Genomic DNA, 15,940 nt, shown 5'->3' on the forward strand with positions numbered 1-15,940 from the left:
ACAGAAAGGCAGTGTGTATTTGGATACAAAATTAGTGATTCTGTGAAGTTTAGTGTATAGTCAGTCACTTAGAATTGTTAGGTTATTTTGTTGGACCAATTAAAATCCAGACTCCATAGCTTGGCATTTCAGGGGCTCCACATCAGCTGCCTCCTACCTTTCTACCTTTTCTCATGCCACTCCACTGTACCATCATCACTTCTCTGCAAACAGAGCTATGGATTCATTCCTATTTGCTTTGTGATGCTCCACAGGAATCTGTTTGTCTTGGTCATAGTTGTGGTTTTTTTTTTTTTCTTTCGTGCTAAGACACAGTGCCTGGCATGACTGGTGCTCCATATTTGCTACATTGAAGCGGGAACAAAAGCCACCCCTCCACAAAGCCAGTCCTTGTCTCCACAGCTCACGGTTCCACATCAGTACCTCTCTGATAGCCACTGCCCCTTTCTGCCTTGAATCGCTGCTATTTGTGCCCCTGTTTTTTATTGTTTAATAATCCATGAGCTCATTGAAGGGCAGCTCTGGTCTTTTCTCTTTCATGTCTCTTACAGTGCCTGGCAGCGTGCCTTTGTCATAGATTTGCCACAAGTGTGTGTAGAAATTTGGATACCTAATTTTAGAGGTGTAAGGGATTTTGGAAAACTTTGTTCACTTCCTTATGTGGCTAAGGAAACCGAAGTGTGGACAGAAAAAGTAACTTGCCAGAGATCATGGAATCATAGAGCTAGACTTGATAGATCTGTCTCTAGGCCGAGACATTTAAAAAAAATTTTAATTAAAAAAATTTGAAAACTGTGACTCTACTTGTTAGTGGTCCAGCCTCTTTCTATTTTGATTTTTATATTTTTCATTTTATAATAATTTAGCAGACTTTTAAGCCCTTCAAGTGATAAACCCTTCAAGCTATTGCAGCTTATCTTCCTAATATGTGCAGGCCAGTTGACTAGGGATGTTAATAGAATATAAAGTTGAATAAATGAGCTCTCAACCCTCGAGGACTTTACAATCTAGTGGGAGAGATGTTTGTTGTTATTGCTGCTATTTTAAAAGCTGTGATTGATTGAAGGCTTCTATTAAACTAAAATTGCCCAAGGCCTTACATTTAGTAAAAGGTGAGGCCATGCTCCATTTGGTCATTTTGTGTTGATTTCACCTCCATCTATGTGAAAACTGAAGGATTTTCAAAAAATTTTTTTCCTCCCAATACAATTACTACAGTATGATAAAGTATGACTTAATACATATGTATGAATTTCAATTTGCAATTTCAGAGAGAAATTGCAAAAGGTCTACAAGACCGAATTTTTTTAGTGGTGTGTTTATAAACTTAGAGCACTGCGTGGGACTGAGCAGGGGCCAGGGAAGAAAATGACGTTGGTAGGCGTTCTTTGGCCTGAACATTTCTAGGCGTTTGTTACATGGACTGTTTTATTTTCACACCCGTCTGTGAGAGGGGAATTATTGCCTTCTCTCATAGAGGAAACCGAAGCTGAGACTAAGTGATTATACGAAAGGCCTTCCTTCAGTAAGGGGTAGAGCCCGGTGCTACACAAATTGGTTCTTTGACAGAATGGACTACACTGGTACTGGTTTTAGGCTGCCTTTCATTTGTGAAGATCACATAACTGACACCCTTCCTGAGAGTTAAATAGGTCTTAGTTTAAGCTGTTCTTTTGAGAAGTGGCGATGGGCCTGTGTGGTCCATTCGCCCTCACACAGTGACTACCTTGACCAGTAGCATGTGTCCACAGAGGCTGGTGGTGGGAAGTTTGCCCTCTGATCACTCAGGTGAAACAGGAATTGCCCCTCTGTACCCTCCTGCCCGCCTTTAGTCTCGGTGTTATGTCTCTCCCTGCTGAGCATGACTGGTCGTTGAGAGCCTTTTGCCTCAAGGAAAGCTGATGCAGTACAGCATATGGCCAGAGCAGATTTCCGAATTCCATATTACAATTTTCCCCATACCTCGGATTTTATTTTTGAAATAGAAATGTAGGATTCATGCTTATTTTACTTTGTTACCTCTCCTGTCTATAGTTTTTAATTTAAAAAATTACAAGTCTTTCCATCTAGTTTTAGGCACTTTGTCTCCTGAAGATACATGCTATAAAGTTTCAAACACATTGTGGTCACTTCTGCTGCTTATTGAGCTTTTGAAAAACACAAAAGTCTTCAACCAGAACTGGTCATTGGATGCTGCCTTTCAAGTGCACCCTCTATTATGTGTGGCCAACCACTCTGGAGTGGTTTTTGGAGTGGCCCAAAGAACTCCTGTGACTGCTTTATTATTCCAGGAGGAGGTAAGCCAGGGCCCTTTAAAGTTGATCACTGAAACAATGTGATGGAGCAGAATAGTTTGTGTGTTGTTTAAAAATAGAAATGTTTTCTGGCCATAACCTGTGCTAGTGGTTGCTGTAATCTTGGATATCCTGAACAACAGTTGCAGGATTTAAAGGCAACTGAAATGCAGACCTGTTTAATATTATGGTAGACATCCATGGGTCGCCTCCCCAGCACACATGTCGCCTCTCCAAACGGTTTCCTAATTTCCTGATAGAACCCTCCCTCAATTTTCAACTGTTTCTAGCTGCTCATGAGGGAGTCCTCATTGAATTAAACCCATTAGGATATTAAACCCCGTTGCTCCAGTAGTTCGCTCTGAAATGAACTGATAACTCCATCATAGCTAATGAAATTGGAGGGGATTTTGCTAAGGTTTCTGAAAAAGTAAAGAAAAAAGAAATGTTTGCCCCCGTAAGTTTTCAGAAGACTCTGCCACCTGGACTGGAATGAGAAAGGCTGTGGCTCTGAGTGACACTGGCAGCCATCTTGAGGCCACAAAAGGAGAGAGAGCTTGACCAAGGATGGTGCTGATGCCAAGAAAGCAGAAGTGGAAAGTGGCGATGATCCAAGTCCCTGTCACCATCTTTGAGTCCTGGATCCAGCCATGCCTTGAAATGTTCAGCAGAGAGTTAATTTTAATTTTAATTTTAATTTTTTTGTCATTTAGACCAGTGTTATTTTACTTTTTGGTTACTTCTTATATTGGCACCTGTTATGTACTAGGGCCTTTGCTTGGTACCAAAAACAGAGATGAATATGATCTGTGTTTTGCCCACAAATTCATAGTCTAGGCAGGTGGGTAACTCATCAAAATGTAATCAGATTGTTACATGCTGCAATCAAACTAATATAAGAAGATGTAACTTAGCAGTGAGTGTGGGTAAAAAACAGGAATTTCAAATAACAGGAAACAGGGATGACAATGTAACACGGTTGCTCTCACAAACTAGCATAATCTTAGCCTGCATTAATTAGGTGTGTGCGTATGAATCACCTGTGGATCTTGATTCAGTAGGTGTGGGGTGGGTCTGAGGTTGTGCATTTGTAACAGGCTCCCAAGTGATGCAAATGCTACTGGCTTTTGGATTACATTTTGAATTGCAAGGGATTAGACCATGCCTGTATGGATGCCCCTCTTTAAGGGGATAATAAGTCACATTAGGATTATAGTGAGGGGATTCAAGGTCATAGGAAATAGTGGAAGGAAGACAGTATGTTTAATATGGAAAAGAGAAGGCCTCACACAGACTCTGCTGATAGTCGTCAAATAAGTAAGAGAGTGTGCTTTAGAAAAACATTGTATTTGTACTATAGGACCTAGAGTACCCCAGAAGTAGGAGGGGTGGACAGAGGCTATGGGAAGATTTCCATTCAGGCTAATGAAGAACCTTGAAAACATTTGCTTCCCAAAGATGGAAGGGATTGCTTTATGAGGTTTCGTATCATGTTGCAGGGTTGCAAACTTACAAGCCTTCCAGGGCTAGGTGGTAAATAAATATAACAGAGGTTAAGAGTGTAAGACCATACGGAGTGGTGGGGATTGACAAGCTGGAGAGCATGTTCCCTGCCTAAAGTCATTTTGATTCAGTTTTTAAAGTTATATTGACCAGCTAAAAACTATGTATGGATAGGGCCACAACTAGCCTATACAGTGCTTTTGTGCCAGTTAGAAAAAAATGTGTTTCTTTCTCAAGGCATTTTATTTCCTTCTTTTAGAAAATTGTCTTACTATTTATTTTTAAAAACAAGGCATTTTACTGTCCTGGAAAATGGGTGATAAATCTAAAACACTCGTGGCCCTATGGTTGGTAGGACCCTATGGATGGACTGGATTCATAGCCCTATGGCAGTAGCCTTATGACTGGATTCAGCCCTCTGGAGCCCAGGTTACAACCCTTGTGACTGTAAACCTGTTTCTGGGTGTAAAGCTGATGAAATTAGGAGAGAAAAGTATTTGTCTAATATTTTCAGAGAGCAAAATCATAGTGTTCAGGCTAGGAAGGCCCTAGGAACATGGGCGGCACAGCATCTACCCTCGGGGAGGTTTGGGGCTGGAGGAGGAAGCAGGTAAGTTAGCAGGGCATCATGGCACTCGAGGTGTCAGGAGAGAATCCATCTGTGGCATGTGTATTCAGGGCAGACAGCAGGTCAGTTCTACCTAAAGAGGAGTAGGGGGACAGATTTAATAGAGGAGGTGAGGCTTGGAGAGAAAACCTTGAGCGTGACAACCTTCACATCGTAGCATCCTCTCTCCTGGCAAGTGAGCCTTTCAGTAGAGGAGGGCCCTTTGGGCTGAGCTCGGAAGCACATACATTCCATTTTGCCTAGCCTTTTGTAGCATCAGTTTTTCATGCTGGAGAGCTGGAAACAAGAGGAAAGGCAGACTATTTGTTTTAAAGCTCTTCTTCCAAGTCATATTGAATGTTCTTAGGCCTCCCACATGGTAGATTGAGGCTGACTCAGGGCTATAGGCTGGGCAGAGATCACTGGCACAGCCTATACACCAGCCTTTAGCTGCCCTCACCTAAGCCTCTTGACTTGGTCCCTTAATCCGTAATTAATCTGGAATCCACAGGTTACACAGGGATATGATTCCTAGATACTGTGACTCTCGAGCGCCTTGTGCTTTCCCACTACTGCTGCCTGTGTCCCCAGATGCCTGGACTTCTCCAACAGCGTTTCTTTTTAGAGACCTCCACAATCTGCTGAATACACAGCTGTGTTTAGGTCACTTTTGCATTCAAAACCCCTCAATGGCTCCCTACTGCCTTTCCCATCAAAGGAAGACAAATTCCTCAGCCTGACATTCAGAATCTTCTTAACAGCTTCCCTACCCTTCTTTCTAAAACATCTGTTCATCTTCAACTCTGGTGAGCACTTTGCTCTAGCAAGTGGTTCCTCAGTCTGCATCTTTGCGGAGATTTTCTCTACGGGAAGAAAGACCTTGGATAGGGCAAGGTAGAAAACCTGCTTTTTCTCCTAGCTCAAAAACCAACTCCATGTATGACTAGTCAAACCACCTAACCTCTCTGGGCTCAGTTTCCTCATCTGGAAAATACAGGACTTTGGACAAGAGCAGGGATCTGGGACCTATTTGTTGAGTACAGTTATATGCACTCTTTCTCATCACTATGGCTTATTTATTATAGGTGCGGTACAGGTGCACTGAGCTCTTTGTAAGCATTTTCTCATTTCACATAGGTGGTAGTCAGCCTTCAAGATGGTTCCAATGATCCTTGCCTCCTGGTATTCACCTTTGTGAATCCCCTCTCACATTAAATCAGAGCTAACCTGCCATCCATAGAATACTTACAGATGTGGTGTGTGATTTTCGAAGTGAGATCATAAAAGGCATTGTCAACTTCCTCCTTGGCCCCTTCAATTGTCCCTTCTGAGGAAAGCCAGACACCATGCTGTGAGGACACTCAAGCAGCAAGGTGGAGACTGCTATGGAGAGAAGACCTCCCACCAACAGCCACCACCAACTTGCCAGTCCTTTGTTAACAGCCAGCTTGGAAGCAAATCTTCCAGCCCCAGTTAGGCCTTCATGTGACTGCAGCCTCACCAAAGACCCAGAACTAGCTGAACTGCCCCCAAATTTTTGATTCAAAGAAACTATGAGATAATAAATGATCATTGTTGTTGTAAGCCCCTAAGTCTTTGAGTAATTTGCTTCACAGCAATAGATAACTAATACCATGGGTATTTGTATTATCTCTGACAGATGAGGAAAATGAGGCTCAGAGCAATTGAATAGCCCATCTGAGGTTGTGAACTGGTGAGTAATGGGACAGGGATGCAAATCCAGGTCTGCCTGACTTCTCACCCATCACGTTATATGCCTCATGCCGCAGTGTCCCTCTGCCATGTTCAGAGTAAGTGCTTATTATATAGTTTCAAGTGAACAAACAAACTGTTTTCATGACTGAATATATAAATCAGTTACACAAGTATATATTTAGAAAAGGAGCCCATAAAAATAAAGAATGAATATTTTCAGTCTCATTAAATCAGGTTGGATTTTCTTATTGCTTAGGACTAATTTCTTCAAAAATTTTAGTCTCCTAAAATGAAAACTTTATGCTCAAGAATAAAATAAATAAAAAAAAATTATAGTCTCCAGTGAAAGTAATCCTATTATTTGTTCTGATTATATAAATATTGTAAAATAATACACAGAAAAATAAATTAGAATCACCCCCTCTCCTGCTCAATATTACTGATGTTTTGGTTAAAAGCCATCTTCCAGGTTTCTCTCTAGATATAAATACACATATCTGGAAGCTATATTTACACATAAGTTGCATTATATTAAATAACTAATTTGAAATTTGCTTTTTTTACTGAGTGATACAAGCATTTTTCTACATTCCTAAGTATACATATCCATCATTATTATTGACTTAATGGTTTTCAAGTATATAGTTTTATGATAATTTAGTTCATCATTCTCTTATCTATGAATGTTTCCCTTTTCCGCAAGTTTTCACTATTATTAGAAACTATGTTTTGTTGAACACCCTATGTATATCTTTCTATATTTTCTTTTATATATTTACCCTCAGGATAAACTCATAGAAGTATAATGGCTTGTTCAGAGAGTATTTTGAAAGTATCATATCTTCATAAATTTTGCCAAACTGTCCTTCAGAAATATTGTCCTAACTTATATTGCTAATTGCACGTGAAAGTGTCCACTTCCCTGTGACTTTGGCAACAGTAGAAACAGTAAATTCCGCATGTTAGTTTAGTGGGTGCGCTGACCTGTCTGGTCTCCTACATGGCACTGATGAGAACTGACTTTCGTCAATAATTGTGAGCAGAGGCACATATGATCTTTGCACGGTAGTGAAGATCCATGCCTAGAGGGACGTCTTCCTGGTGCCTCTATTTTGGTCTGAACGTATTTTAGTAATGTCAGATTGTTTCTTTTACACCCAGTAAATATCCTTAGAAATGTTTCATTCAAAATCGTTTATTCTGACTTGAGTTGTATAAAGTCACAGCACACCAGTGGCTTATTAAAACAAAGGTAACCAACCTTCCATATAAGGAGGCTTTGTTTTCTTGATGTTTTTCTCCCTTCCTCTGAAGCCTGCTGGTCAGAAATTACCCCTCTTACACCCCCTTGCTTGTATATCATACCTCCTTCTCTGGTAGCACCGTTATGCCATCCTGCAGCCATAAGCCTACTTGTCCCATTTTCTTTTAGACCACGAACTTTCTAAGGCCAAAAATCTGGCACCTGGCACCAAAGATGTCCCCAATAAAGGTTTATTGAATGAATAAAACCTATCTATATTGAGGGTTGTCATGAGTAACCAGCCTATGGAGTGAGCTGGCAAGAGCTCTGTCATGGAGACAGTAAGCTGAAGGACTAAACTTGTCTCAGCCACTCATTTGAGTGACCTTGGGCAGATTCTTCCACCTCTATCAGGCTCTGTTTCTTTCTGCAGTTAGTTTATTGAGTGACATCAATGGTCTCCAAACCTGGTTGGTCATCAGAATCACCTGGAATCCTCACTGGATGCAGGGCTCTGGGTTCTTTTAAGAACCACTGGACAAGGCCGGGCGTGGTGGCTCACGCTTGTAATCCCAGCACATTGGGAGGCGGAGGCGGAGGCGGGCGGATCATGAGGTCAGGAGATCGAGACCACGGTGAAACCCCGTCTCTACTAAAAATACAAAAAATTAGCCGGGCGTGGTGGCGGGCGCCTGTAGTCCCAGCTACTCGGAGAGGCTGAGGCAGGAGAATGGCGTGAACCCGGGAGGCGGAGCTTGCAGTGAGCCGAGATTGCGCCACTGCACTCCAGCCTGGGCGACAGAGCAAGACTCCGTCTCAAAAAAAAAAAAAAAAATAAAAAAAGAACCACTGGACAAACTCATCTTTATATCTACCTTTCCATTACTTGACCAAGAACATATTGCCAGCAATAAGCTTCAGTTGGCAAATCTATAAAATGGGGATGATAACCACGGTGGCTGCCCTTAGAACTTCATGGGGCTGAGGAGAAGTTCTAATTATGGGGGAAAGGACCTCGAAACAACAGTTCTAAACAAGTATGTGAACTGCTGGTCTTTTCTGTCTGCTTTTTTCAATGGGACTTGGAGTGCAGTTTTCACTAACCAACACTAATTGAGAACTCGTGGCTCCCTTGATTATGGATAGGAAATCCTTTGCTGAGGCCCCGTCTTTTGCTTCTCTCACTAGCAGTCCAGATTCCCTTGAAATATTCCCTCCCTTGTGGAAATCCGCTCTAACCTGGGTATGGAAGATTATCTCTCTCCAGCTTCCCAGAGACGCTTGGCTCTTGAGCCAACTTAACCATTTCTTCTCACTCCACTCTACCCCTTCTTCTGTCCCTTACTCTGATCCTCTGACTTTTTCTCAAATTTGTCTTCCAATTGGCAGGTGGCCTACTAGCAGACTGGCTGGCTTCCCTGTGTTGGGTCAGGGTGTAGGGATGATGCTGTAGAAAGCTGCCAGAATGCAGAGCATACCAAGGTGTGGGCACTGTCTCATTACTCCTTTCACAACCAAGTGCAGAAGGACCTCATCCTGTCTGGTTTTGATTCTGTCTTTGGAGGCCCACCCCTGAAGACAGTTGAAGATGAGGAACAGAAAAGGGAAGATAGAGTGAAGGGCTGATTTATCAAGTAGCTGCTACGCACCAGGTTCCATGCTGGACCCTTTGTATATATTTTAATAACAGCCAACCTTGATAGCACTCCTGGTTTGCCAGGCAACTTACACAGAGTATCTGATTTAATCCCCATCCCAGGCCTGAAGTGAGAGTTGTCATTCTCATCTTACAGATCAGGAAGCTGAGACTTGGAGGAGGGAAATGTCGTGTCCAGGGTCACACGGTCAGCAAGAGCCAGAACCAGATTTTGAACCCTGACCTTACTGATTCGAGTCTGTCCTGCCTGACAGAAATGGCATTTTTTCAGGCTCCATATTTAGCATTCAAATTCCCAGAGAAAGACCTGAACCTACAATGGGATTTCTTTTCAGTTTTTGGAGCCAAAATTATTTTAATTTTATGGCTAGGAAAATGTAAACTTACATTTTCAGCAGACCAGAGATGATAAAGTATGCATTTGTCAAATAAAATTCTTTGCTGTTATAAAGTAAATCATTCCTTGGCGTTGTAAAAAATTAGGCCTCACTTGAACTGTTTTCACTTCAGCCTTTGCTAATATTTCTGTTATCTCCATTAGGGATTACAATGATGAATGCCTTTTATTCGCATAGTTAAGCACTTCAGTGAATGTGTGAACACACAGAGCTTCATAAGTCATAGGGAGATGAAACAACATGGTCACCACAAGAAATATCTTGAGAGTCTGACAGATTGGGGTTAGCATCCTGTCTCTGCCACTCATGCGCTGTACGACCTTGGCCAAATTCCTTAGCTTTTCTGGTTCTCAGTTTCCTAATGTGTAAAATATGGATAATAATACATATCTCCCTGGGTAATTTTAAGGATGGAATGAGATGACTTACTTACAGCACTTTGCATTGTATAATACCTGGCATTAAGTGAATGCATAATAAATGTCACAGTTATTATTGGAATAATTCTCAAGGCAACTAGTTATTTAGTGGCAATGCCCAGGGCTCACTGAACTTAAAGTTTTTTGGCCATCAAGACTGAGTCTAGGTCGTCTTGTTCCGTGGGCCCCAGCTGCTGATGTATTTATGCCCCTCTTAGAAATAGCGCAGGCAGTAAGCAGGTGAAATTCATTAGTAGCTATCTGTTGAGATTATTTTGGCTGCAAATAATAATACCCAACTTAACATGTCTTAAATTAAGAATACTAATCGGCCGGGCACGGTGGCTCACGCCTATATTCCCAGCACTTTGGGAGGCTGAGGCTGGCAAATCATTTGAGGTCAGGAGTTTGAGACCAGCCTGGCCAACATGGTGAAACCCTATCTCTACTAAAAATACAAAAATTAGCTGGGTGTGGTGGTGCACACCTGTAATCCCAGCTACTTGGGAGGCTGAGGCAGGAGAATTGCTTGAACCTGGAAGATGGAAGTTGCAGTGAGCCAAGATTATGCCACTGCACTCCAGCTGGGTGACAGAGTGAGACTGTCTCAAATATGTGTGTGTGTGTGTGTGTGTGTGTGTGTGTGTGTGTGTATATATATTATCACCTCTCATAAGAAGTATGTTCAGGGTAAGGTGATCCCAGAGTTGTTTAATTAACTTGCCCAAAGATGCCACCAAGTTCCCATTTCTTTTCTATCATCCTTAGCCTGTGGCTATTAGGCTGGCTCCTTCATGATCCCAAGATGGCTGCAATAACTCCAGGCATCACATCTTTACATCACAAAATGCAAAGGTCAGAAAGAGGAAACATGGCTCATCCTATCCTCACATCTCTTTCAAAGACAGGAAATAAATTTCCCCAAAGCCCCACCTCCCAGAAGATCTCTCATCAGTTTTTTGGGACAGAATTTTATCAAATGTTTATCCCAGACCAGTGGTAAGGGAAATGGGCAGGGCCAGCGATTCTCAACTCTAGCTGAGAACAAATTGGGGACCTTTTAAAATAATTACAGATGTCTAGGTTCTGTCCTTAGAGGTTGATTTAATTGGGTTTATGTGGGGCCTTGTACACACGTGTGTGTGTGTGTGTGTGTGTGTGAACATGTGTACACTCCGGGGAGCTCTGATGCGTGTGTGTGTGTGTGTGTGTGTGAACATGTGTACACTCCGGGGAGCTCTGATGCGTGTGTGTGTGTGTGTGTGTGTGTGAACATGTGTACACTCCGGGGAGCTCTGATGCGTGTGTGTGTGTGTGTGTGTGAACATGTGTACACTCCGGGGAGCTCTGATGTGTGTGTGTGTGTGTGTGTGTGAACATGTGTACACTCCGGGGAGCTCTGATGCACATGTAAGATTGAGAACCATTGGTTTAGACCATCCAAGTTTCACCTTCTGAGTGAGAACATTTTAGCCTTCACTGAAGCACATGGCCACAGGATATCTGGACCAGATTGCAGTTCTAGAAAGAGGATCATGACTACTGGGTGAACATCCAAAAGAATCTGAAAGAAGCAATGGGATAGGAATGGATAACCCTCCCACTGAGACCCTGCAGTCCTGGAGTGAATGATACACCCTAAAGGCATGAAATGCTTTCCAGTCAACTAGCACTAGAATCAGTGAAGCTGCTTATTGTTGAAAATGCAGATCCCTGGGCTAAACTACAAATCCACAGTCTCTAAATCTCTGGGAGTTTGCACTTTCCACAAGATCCCTAGTTGATTCTTATGCTCACTGGTGATTAAAAATAGTTGCCTAGCAGATTTCACTGCCAGCCCAATCACCACAAGCATTCTGGAAACAACAAACATCTCCTTCTCCTAGAAAATTTAGGATATCTGGATTGGGCCATGTGGTATTGTGAAAAGAACATGTGTTCAAATCTGACCGATCTGAATCTGAATTCCAGTTCTGCCACCTGTATATTGTACCGTTTTGGTTAACATCATCTCTTTGAGCCTCCATTTTCTTATCCACACAATCAATAGAGTAATACCTACTTCTTAATTTTGAGATTAAATGAGATCAAGGAAATGGGAGCAGCTGACACAGATTAGGGCACAATGGATGTCAGTTAGAATTTGGGTCTTCTAACTTTCAGGCCCACACTGCCTCCCAAAATAGTTTGCTGAGCTTCTTCCAAAAGCAATAGAATGGAAGCGCTATGCCCTAGGTTGCAAAGAGCCAAAGCATTGAAGTTGAGACGCCTCCCCAAAGTGAAATTGCTTGGTGTTTCAGCCTTAAGGAAAAAGTCTTCCTGGGAAAGCAAAGCTAAAAAACTAAAGCTTCCCGGAGGGCCGATTTTTTTAGTCCAGATCAGAAAATGTAATGGGCCTGCCCTGGAGTCTCTTTGGCTTGTCTGACATGGTTGTGACCTGAATACGTGATCAAAGCAACAACAGTACTCTTCTCTGGGTTGTTAGGCAGGAACCTTGGGATGAATTGTTCAGAAAGGGTCATAGGCAGGGTTGGGTGGAAGGTTTTCCATCACTATTTAGGGAAGAGTGAAGTGTGAGGTCTGGCTGTATTCAAGGCTATGCCAAAGAGCCCATGCTTAACTGCTTAATGGCAGCTCTGGGCTTGGCCAGCCTCCTCCCTGTCAACCTGGTGGCCTCTCTATCTGCCTACTGTACAGGGAAAGAGTCAAGTGTAAACTAACACTTCATGTAAATGGGCTGTCAGGTCACTGAACCAATATGTTACAGTTAATCTGTTAAAAACAGCAAGGTCCCCCATTTGTAAACATCCCCTTGATAAGCTCTTCATAGCATATACAACCTAGGAAAATGAATGGCATCCCACCAGCTGCCCTGGAGTCAATGTCCCTCTGTGCTTGTCCAGATGACCTCTCAATTCAGCTTAGCCCAGACTATCCCAGTCCAATTCATGCGGACCCACCTGAGGCGAGCTCTGTACTCTTCCTGGGGTGGGGGTCTGGGGTTCCCAAGGAAGAGCCAGAGAGAACCTCCAGCTTTAAATGACTTATGTAATGGGAGATGTGGTAACTTTGGAATACTGCCTGGTATAAAGGCCGGAATTGTGGACTGAAAAGTTACGCACCCCTGGCCTTGGATCCTAGTTCCCAAGCTCAGTGCTGCATGGCTTTGCCAAGTTAATGAGTCACATCTCATATGTTTTTAACTCCTATGGATTTAACTCCATGCATGTAGTAAAAGAGAGTGAGGAGAGAGACTGCTATAAATAGTGTGGATGATTTTGATTTCCAGTCTATTCAGTGAACAATGTAACCTGGAATGAGAGGTGGGAGATGTGACTCAGTTGTCTGAGGCAATTTTGGTCCTTGCTTGTCACTTATGCCATGAATATCTTGTGTTGGGTGTGATTCAAGTATTTAGGGCATACATATTTGGCTATAGGAATTTTTTGCCTGGCTTGCTAACTTCAGAATCCAAGCTATGTGTAAGACTGTATTTCATTCTATCTACCCAACATAGTGGTGGCACTTGTCAGGCCATATTATGTCATTTTCCCTTTTAAAATAGGAGGCACTTTGAGGGAAGAATCTGGTTCTTCAACTTTCTGGCTCTCTTGCTTCCCTTCTCTCCCAGAACCTAGCACAGAGCCCGTACTTAATAAATAGTAAAATTAGCACTTGATGCCTACAGTGGTCCTCTCTGCCCCTACCTCATCCTTAAGTGGAAGCAAAAGGAGGAGTACGCCAGTGTGACTCACCCTTTCTAGCCAAGGTGGTCAGCTCAGGGCTGAATCCATCTCTAGGATTACAGAACTTAAGAATTACACAGTGGCTTAGAAATGAAAGATGGAGGTAGAGCTTTTGATGGCATGCAAATCCTTGGTTCCATTGGGTCTTGGAGTTCAAACATATATCTATGCTTAAGTTCTGTTAGGCCCAGCATCCATGTAAAAAGCTCATAGGCTTACCTAAGCTAGTTCAGGGCAGGTTTCCGTCACTGCAACTAAAATAGTCCTAAGCAACACAATAATTTAGATTATTAAATGGTCCTGTGTCACTTGCATCAAGAGTTGAAGATAGACTCATTAGCAGGGATTCTCAGAGCAGTCCTGCCTTAAGAATAAACTCTGTTTATTCTTAAGTGGCCATGGAGCTGAAACAATTAGTTGATAGTCATAGGCCCAGGCCATCACTTGTTTGAACCAAACCTTATACAAGTATATTCTAGAAATGAAAATTCCTCAGGCCAACCATTGCAATGCGCTGGTTACCTGTCCTCAAACATAACTAAAGGATGAAGTGTAGAGACTGTTAGCTTTGCTTTCCCAGGAAGACTTTTTCCTTAAGGCTGAAACAGCAAGCAATTGCACTTTAGGGAAATGTCTCAACTTCAGTGTTTTGGTTCATTACAACCTAGGGCATGGCACTCCCATTCTATTGCTTTTGGAAAAACTTCAACAAACTATTTTGGGAGACAGTGTGGGCCTGAAAGTTAGAAGACCAAAATTCTAGTTTGCTATATGATTATGAACAATTTGCTTTGTCTCCCAGGCCCTCCATTTACTGGTTTGTAAAATGAGGGCATTAGATTAGGAATGAAACATGAGTTTTGTCTGGCCATCTGCCTCCACACTTGCCAGCTAACTCCACTTCTACCTTCCCACCCGAATTACCATGTAATGTTCAGTGCACAAACTCACAAACTAAGGAATGAAAGAAATATTCCTTTATTTTTCTACAGTAAACTTAATTTTTGTCTGAAGCCCTTCTTGTACCTGTGTGGTCTGTCTCATTTATTTTCCCGGGGTCATGAACAAGTTCTGGAAGCTTTTTAAAGAGGCAGATCTATTTGGTCTTCGCAGGTATCCATCTTCACCAGCATCCACAGAGACACCCCCATTATCCTGTTTCATCCTCAGTCATTGGTCTGAACAAGTTGCCTTGGAGATGTCTCATTGCCCTGAGTAAGGATCCTTCAAGCCAGCAGTTCTGTCCTCTACCCCTGGGCCACTCATGAACATGTTTGTATCATTCTGATGCTACCAAGGCAGTCAGACTTGAAGAAATCAGTGGGTTGTCTCAGTCTGATTGCTGAGACATCTCCACAACCATGTCTATATTCAGACCTTGCTGCTACCCTGGTTCTGATCCAGGTGAAGAGCAATAAATCTCCCTTTCTCTCGGATCCAACAAAGTGTCTTTGGGACTCATTCCAAGAATCAAACCCAGAGCCTTTTTTTCAGAGACACTGCACCTCTCTGCAGTCCTCACTTTCCTTCTGACTCACTACAGTTTCTTAAATTGAAGTATCTTTATCATGCCGGTGTGCACCACTGTGTAATTCCTTTTGTCCATTTTACTTTCTCCTCAGTCTATTATCTATGCTGAATCTTATCCACTTCTCCTAGGATCTTAACACTGAAAACCTAAAAGACACTTTTTTGGCCTTTTTTTTTTTTTTCATATAACTTCCCTAAAGTAATGGACCCTGACTGGTGCTACTTTTGAAGGAATATGAAGAAGGAAGGCACACATGTAAATAAGAATGAGAATAAAAATCCAGTTCATTTTTCTAAATATTACCCCACAACACAACAAAGTGAAGTGTGAGCTGTGCTCCAGTGGAAGCACTCTCCCCATTTGCATCAGTTGCAAACAACAGAATCCACTGTGTTTTAAACAGAGAAGGCATTAATTGGTTCCCTTCAGAGTCTTTGGGAGGGCCACAGAGCCGTGCTCAGGGATAATGCAAGCAGGAACACTCACATCACACCCCTCCATGGTTCACAGCTGCGATCTCATGGTAGTGGGGCCCAGATACCACGATTGGCAACATACATGAATGCAGGGCACTGTTTCTAAGATCTCTGCCCCTCTGCTGAAGCGTTTCTGCCACATGCTGCTATTCTCACCCTGAAGTTGATTCTGCATGGCACCTCCTTCCTCACATTGCTCCCTCGGGATAGAAAGAACATGTCTGATGGACAGAGCTGAGGTCATGTGCTGACCTCCTAACTGCAAGGAAGCCTGGGAAGAGAAGCTTTCTGGCTTAGAACTTGAAGAGATGACACTCATAATGTAGGAAATAACCAGGAAGTGGGAAAGA

The sequence above is a fragment of the Hylobates moloch genome, unplaced genomic scaffold (assembly GCF_009828535.3).
Source record: "Hylobates moloch isolate HMO894 unplaced genomic scaffold, HMol_V3 SCAFFOLD_17, whole genome shotgun sequence".
Lineage (NCBI taxonomy): Eukaryota > Metazoa > Chordata > Mammalia > Primates > Hylobatidae > Hylobates > Hylobates moloch.